General features: G+C 41.6%; 1 long non-coding RNA gene across 2 annotated transcripts in view; it reads right to left on the reverse strand.

Annotated features, from left to right (window-relative positions):
• Nucleotides 1-2,638, reverse strand: part of LOC311582691 — a 34,054-nt gene extending 31,416 nt beyond the window's left edge. For both annotated transcript variants that reach the window (XR_014774194.1, XR_014774195.1), the window contains exons 1-3: nt 2,413-2,638; nt 1,964-1,986; nt 109-216 (exon numbers count right to left, since the gene is read on the reverse strand). This is a non-coding gene — a long non-coding RNA (uncharacterized lncRNA). The remainder of the gene's footprint in view (nt 1-108; nt 217-1,963; nt 1,987-2,412) is intronic.
• Between the last annotated feature and the right edge of the window lie 4,638 nt (nt 2,639-7,276).

Below are 7,276 nucleotides of genomic sequence, written 5' to 3' on the forward strand. Positions count from 1 at the left end.
TGTGCCGTCTCCATGGAAACCATAGCAGTATAATGTCAGGTACTAAGAGACATCAAGAATGAAGGTATAAAAATCCCTGCATCATTTTAATAAACACATCCTACTTACCGTTATTTAACCATAGTCTGCGTACATATGCTCCATCCCTTAATAGCCACTCTTCATCAATTTCTTTTGACCGTGGCTAACCTTTCTCAGTTGGTCTTGATTATGCTGCTAAGTAAATAAAGATGAAAAGAATGCCCTTCATTAAAGTATTATAAATGCCTTATTATTCTGAAATCTCATTAGACATATATATGCCTTAATTAGAAAACAATGCAGCAGGGACTCACTCATAATGGTTAACTTAAACCCACAGAGACCAGCAGATCAATTAAGAATCAGGGCTTGCGTTTTGCTCATAATTCTGCATTTTATACTACATGTTCCCCGTGTTCTCTGTGGTAGGGGAACAAACGAAATAAAATGAATTCTTTTACACCAACTGCTGGCTCACTAGTACCTTATGCGAATGTTCCATCAGAAGTATGTCTGTGGGAGGAAGAAGGATGAATGACCGCATGTACCCTTAGTCTCCCAGGCATCAGCGGATGCACTCAAATGTTTGACAACTCCATCTTACAGATATTGGCAGGAAGAGAGTAGGGGCAACGCGCTGAAGCAAATGCCTGTCGCTGCCAAAAGCCTTTCTTGTCTTTACTCTTGGCACTTTCCCTCAACCAATGGTCCTCTTCTGTTCTCTTATGGCCTTCCTTCTACACATCCTCTTGTATCAAGAACAAAGAATGAAGGAGGAAAGGAAGGAGCAGGGAAACAAAGACAAGGTTGGGTGGGGGAGTGGAGGGAATGAGGAAAGTGCCCATGTATTAGGTAGTACCAGTAATCCCAATACTTAGGAGACAGAGGTGGGCATCATCGCAAGGACAAAGACAGCCTAATCCACATTGTGTGTTTCTGGACAGATGCATTTATATAAAGAGAGACATTGCACATGTGTGCGCAGACACACACACACACACACACACACACACACACACACACACACTTGTGCACACATACAGGCTTGTCATTAAGTTACCAATGATTATAAATAAAGCAAACAAAAGACTCAGGAGCACAGTCTCACCACCACGAGGAAACAGTTGTGAATAGAAAGTCTGGTAAAGACATCTACCCTTTATGGAGAATCTTCTGGAAGGCTAGAACTTCACAAGTGCTTAGGACTGCAGAAGTTGAGGGGAAATTAGAATGTTAAAGGTCCAGAACCTAACTACATTTTATTGGGGGCAATTTTTAGCCCCTTTAACAGCCATCCTTTGTCTACCTCTGCATCAGACCTAATATCCTTGTGGAACTTCTTGGACTGTATTAACAGGCCTACTCACTTCCACCAACGAAAATACTAAGAATAATGCCAGGTAACACCTGAGGTCTACAGCAGAGGTCTGTACTCTTTCCTACAGACACTCTGCTTACCTGGTGGACTGTCTAACAACGTATATGAAAAGTATTTTGATTTATGACTTTCTTTGTTCTGCTGATATTGTTTTTAAAAACTTTCATCAAACTGTTACCACTTTGGAGTGGTCATTCATATTTAGCTACAGTATAAAATATCTCACCCTGTTTGAAGAGAGACCTGAGTTTCTTACATTAACACAGTCAGGATATTAGGTGATTTTTTTTTTTTTTCTGATTTAGCCAACTCCTATACATCATTCACTTGAAACTTTATTGCTCCAGATTTTAAGTTTATATGTGACATTAAAAGAGCATTAAAAAGGGTCTGGCCCAGCAGGCCAAACTCAGTACTGGCCACCTTTCCAGGGGACCTGGGTTGATCCCCAGTCCCTATACGATGGCTTGTAACTGGCCTCTCCAGGCAACAGCTATGGTGTGATGTACAGAAATACCCGAAGACAAAATATCCACACACATGAACAACAAAGGCCCTACTTACATGTTTAAAATTCCAGCTGAAATCTTGTGAAATAATGTTCAGGATAAAAAAAAAAAGCAAATGAGTCCATGTTTCATGTACTTATCTAAATTCATATACATATTTCAGACGGAGATGTTTCCATTTAACTAGAAGCTACCATGACAAGTGAAAGCAATAATCTCGTCTTTGGTTTTCAATGTCATTTGATAGTTAGTATACAGTAACCCAAGTGACCTTTCTGTTCTAGTTAAAGTCTCCACCATAGATGGAAGGTTGGCAACAACAGCATGAGGTCACCACTCCTTGAGTAAAGGAAAATAAAATAGAGAGCTCTGGGAAATGGAGCCTGCATGGCTATGACAATATGTGTTTTAAGTGCTGAGACTTCACAGTCTCAGAGGGCACTTGGCTTTCTCTCACCCTCATCCCAATCCACTTCAAACCAAACAATGAGTTCAAGTACACACCTTACTAGTTCAAGGGCATTGCCCTGGGAGAAAAAGATTCAGTCTTATTGACTCCCAAGCATGTGGAAAATATTTTATGTGAAGTAGAATTGGGCATGTATCTTCAGCCTGACTGCCCTCAGGAAACAGTGGCATAGGACCAAAGCCTTGAAGCTGTCCGAAGAGTTCAATACGGAAGGTCAGTTAGAGGGCATCAGGTGTCATTGAAGTCCAGACAGAATCTTCTGGTAGTCATGTCTACATGCGGGGAAATGAAGCCTTTTGAGTAGTCTCACCTAGGACATAGTCTTACCTTGGATGTACTCTATCCAACTACTATTGGACTTTAATAGTCCACCGGCCTCATGCGTTCATTCATTTTTCTGGCTAGCTTGAAATGAATCGGGAGACTGCTGGGAAAACCAGAAAGCTAAGACCAATGCCTATTCAGCAATTTATCCAGGATCAAAGAAGGACAGAATTCAAGAAGCGGGTACTTTGGGGAGATAGGGATACAGAGAAAACAGGACTCACCCAAATTTCCCCTAATCCACAGATGAGGGGAGCCAGGAAAGTGAAGACACAGAAGTCACAGCCCATGGAAGGAGCACATGCACTTCCCCATGTTGTCGACCCCCACCCTGCTCCATTCTTCAAGCCAATTTACTCCCACGTCCTAGAGTTTATTCAAAACAGAACCACTTTGGCACATCAAGAGGTCCACAGAAACACTGTTCCCAATATTAAGTTGTCTTTTTTTTTTTTTCAAATGAGTACTTTTCCATCACAAATATGTCTATTCACCTCTGGATACAACTTGTTTCGAAGTGAACAAATGGAGGCTTAGTGAATAAAGTCTTGTGTTTTAAGCATGGCTATTATATTTGATTTTACAACTCAATTTTTTTCCCTCTCGTGTGCAAAAGTTTCTAAATGATAAGGAATCTCACATATTCCTGAACAAAAAAAATGGGGAAAGGCTTAAAATACGTTTTACCATAAGTCCAAATTTAATGGAATTTGTACTTCTGACCTTTAAAATATGAATTTAAAATTTGGCTTATCAGACTAAGTTATTATTTCTTATTCTCCATAGGTCTGTCTACACATGAGCATCGGCTCTGTGACTGCTCTTTCACAGGGTTATCCAAGGTCAACAAAACCTGAGATTACAAATAAAAAATTAATTTAAGAAATCAAATAACACGAAGCACTGAGGTCAGGCGAGTCTGCGTCTTCCTTTAGCGGCCAGGTCTCTATGCGGGGCAAATGACCTGCAGAGTAAGTATCTCCCTTTAATATTAACTCAGGGGTGTCTGGGTGTGTGTGTGCACTTGCAGACATATGCACATGCACACGTGCATGAGGCCGTATTGGAAAAAGAGATTTCAATTTTCCTGAAAATTGTACTACACACAAGGCACTCTGTAAAGTAAGACAGCATTCGCAAGTTGGTAAGAGTGAAAAGGATTGTCATTCAGAAGAGGAGAATGGCAAAAACCAGGCTGCTTCGGGCTTTCATTGCCAGGTTATCAGTATAAATATCAAGCTGGCAGGGGTGGTGACAAGGATCCCGTACTCAGTCACCAGTGTTTCATCAAAGTGAAAGACTTTATTGTCGTTGCTCCACAAAATGCTTCTATCAGGGGGAAAAAAAATAGATTCACGATGAGAACCCCTTCCTGGAGACTAGATAGATCTCGATGAAGGAAATCACCAGAAGGGTGTGACAGCCTTTTCTCTAGAATGGAAGCTCTGCTCCATCCCTCCTTAGTCAGATCATGGCCACCTCCTGGCACTTGTTTTCAGTTCAGTAGACGTCCATATTCTTATTATGTATCATTAGTGATGACAACTGAAATGACAAGGAAATTCTGCATCCTCTGAATCAGCTCAGGGCTTCTCTTGGCAGCATGTGAAATAGGTGCAGTAACCCATGACGATCGTATTTTGGTTTTCTCTAATGAATGCATTGTTTAATGATACTCAATGTCAGTACATAATTGGAACCCAAATGGAAAATTATTCTTATGAGAATTTTTTTATCACTGTGAGTCACAACTAAGACAACGGGCTGAAAAGAGGTATCAGTGAAGGACGGGGAGAGTCTATGACTGATGTCCTTGAGCCTCCCTAAAACCTGAGGTCATCTCAGCACCAGCAGACCCTCCGGTCCTTCCAATCTCTGCCTGCGCTCAGCCCACATTAGGGCAAACATTATCCAAAATGGCACAATTTTGGCCTCAGGCATTGTGTCAGAAGGCTTTCAGTATCATGAGTCACAGGCCAGTTGTTATTTGTGGAACACTGAGTCAGAGGCAGATTCTCAGCAAACCTGTCTTTGAAATGCCTAGCACCACCTCAACAGTTCTGATATTGTTTTTGCCTCTGTGTTCCCATTTTTTTTTGAAATTGCAAATTACTGATTGTTGTTGTTGTTGTTGTTGTTGTTGTTGTTGTTGTTGTTGCTGTTGTTGCTGCTGCAGCAGCTGCTGCTACTGCTGCTGCTGCTGCTGCTATTAAAGATTTAGGGACCAGCTGGAGGAATGGCTCAGTGATTTAAGAGCTTGCCTTGAAAGCATGAGGACCTGGGTTCAAGTACCAAAATTCACATAAATAAAGCTAAGTATGGTGACACTGGGTGGGTGGGTGGGAGCAGGAAGGAAGGATCCTCCCCATGCCCTCAGGCCAATCAAACAAGCCTATTTGAGGAATACCAGGCTAGTGAGAAACACTCTCAAAAAATGAGGATAGCACTTGAGTAAACGCAGCTGAAATTGAATCTGGCATCCAAATGCACATGCACACATGTGAACACATGTGTGATTTAAGGAAAAGTTAGCACGGTAGCTTCAGCATTAATCACAGCAGGGCTCTTCCATTCACTGATCAAAGCAATCCTCATCCTAAGTTTCTGTTTATTTATCTCAATAGAAGGATAATAAAAAATTCTTTTTACTAATAAAAAACTAAATATAAGGTTCAAATCTGAGACAAAGCAGAAAGTGTTCACTACAGCCATTTTGTCTGCAATGATACTCCTTGGATTGCATGTGGGGCCAGCTTCAGACTGAGCCCTTTTCCCTCGTGAGCAGTCTCCTGCCTCAGGAATGGCAATTAGGGTGTCACTTTGTTTTGTCACCCACTTTCAGCAAATTTCTCCTGAGACACAAGGTCTTCTTCTGCCCTGGAAGACTATTCTACCTATTGTTCCTTTTGGATAAGAAAATGTCCCCAAGTCACTTCAACAGAAAAAAGTAATAATACATGTAATTAAAATGCCAGTGTTCTCTAAGATTCAGTGTGCAAAGCAATTCTAAAGTCATTTGGCATGACCAATGTTTTTTTAAGTAAATGTAAGAAAATTGTATGTCCTATAGAATATATTCATACATTCTATCTTCAAGCTTGGGGATTTTAGATGTATTTAGAATAAATCCCTAGAATTTTACACTAGAATTCTGAAAGAAATACAGGTTAAGATCCAAAAGAGAAAGAACCGGCTTATTAGAAGCACTGACCAAACCAGGCTGTGTGCAAGCAGGGTTTTTGAGCATCTCTCCTTCTGAAAGTTCCTTCCAAGGATGAACATGGAGGAGGGTGGGAGCAATGAGACTGGCTGTGCAGCAAAGCAGTGTTTAAGGTATCTGTATTCTCACTGGCATATACAGAACAAGAAAAGAAAGATGCTAGCCAAAGCATTGGGACCAAGTGAAATGACTGTAAGTGCTCATCCCTAAATGACACATCTTGGAGTTGGAGATTTAGGTCAGTGGTAGAGCCCTTGCCTAGGAAGACAGCATTACAAAATAGTAGTTGTAGTAGTAGTAGCAGCAGCAGCAACAGCAGTAGTCATCATCATCACCATCATCATATCATCATCACTATCACCATCATCATGTCCTCCTCCTCCTCCTCCTCATCATCATCATCATCAAACAAGTCCAGTTTTCTTTATCATTCACCCCCTCCAACTTCATGAAGGCTCAGGGAACATAAAATAAGAGGCTGAGAACGTATGTAAGACCTAGAAAATAGAGAGGAAGGCTGCTAAGTCCTGTCTTCCAGACACAATGTTGCTCCTGCACTCAGGAATTCATGAAGCTGTGGTTTCTTGCCCACAACCAGAAAACATGAAGCCAACCAGAATTCCAGCATGGAGTAGGAAGGAGCCCTTATGGCCACACCCATCCCTGGAGAGCTAATGGCACTTGGTAGCTTCTAGAAGAGGGGAGCCACTCATGAGTTGGCCCACAACCATGCACATAGGGGAAGCACTGACCAAACACTACTGTGTTATCTTTTTTTTTTTTTTTAAACAGAGAGATCCTGAAGTTCTAAGGAGGAAAGGTCATGGTGGGAGTCAAGGTGGGGTTATCCATGGTGAAGTTGTATGGAATTCTCAAATAATAATGTTTTTGAACAATGTATCCATGTAGGTATCAGAATTATGAGTCCGGAGAAGCTGCCTCCAGGTCTTACGGTATCCCTGTCATTTGGATTTGTCTGTCTTACACTGTAGAATCCTAGTTTCCCCACCATCCTTCCCCATGCACACCAATTCCTCTAGCAATGTGGCACTCTGGGGGTTAATGATATGGACAGAGATGCCCTGATTCCTCCCAGGAGAGCACCTCACATTGCTCAGCTAATGGTCTCCATTCTGCTAATGCGAATGACAACTGTGGGATTTCCCAGTGCCCAGGAAGGCAGAGGACATCATCAAACATTCCAATAGCTCCCTATTCTCCTTCCCCGGTTGGCGCCTCTATCATTGTAGAAATAGCCTCATTTTTAAACAGAATTATGACAAACACCACAATAGTCTCATTTTACCCCAGCACTAAAGTACATTTTTAAGATGCATTTCATATCAAAGCCACTC

The sequence above is a fragment of the Acomys minous genome (genome assembly GCF_964271855.1).
Source record: "Acomys minous genome assembly, chromosome: 14".
NCBI classification, from domain to species: Eukaryota; Metazoa; Chordata; class Mammalia; order Rodentia; family Muridae; genus Acomys; species Acomys minous.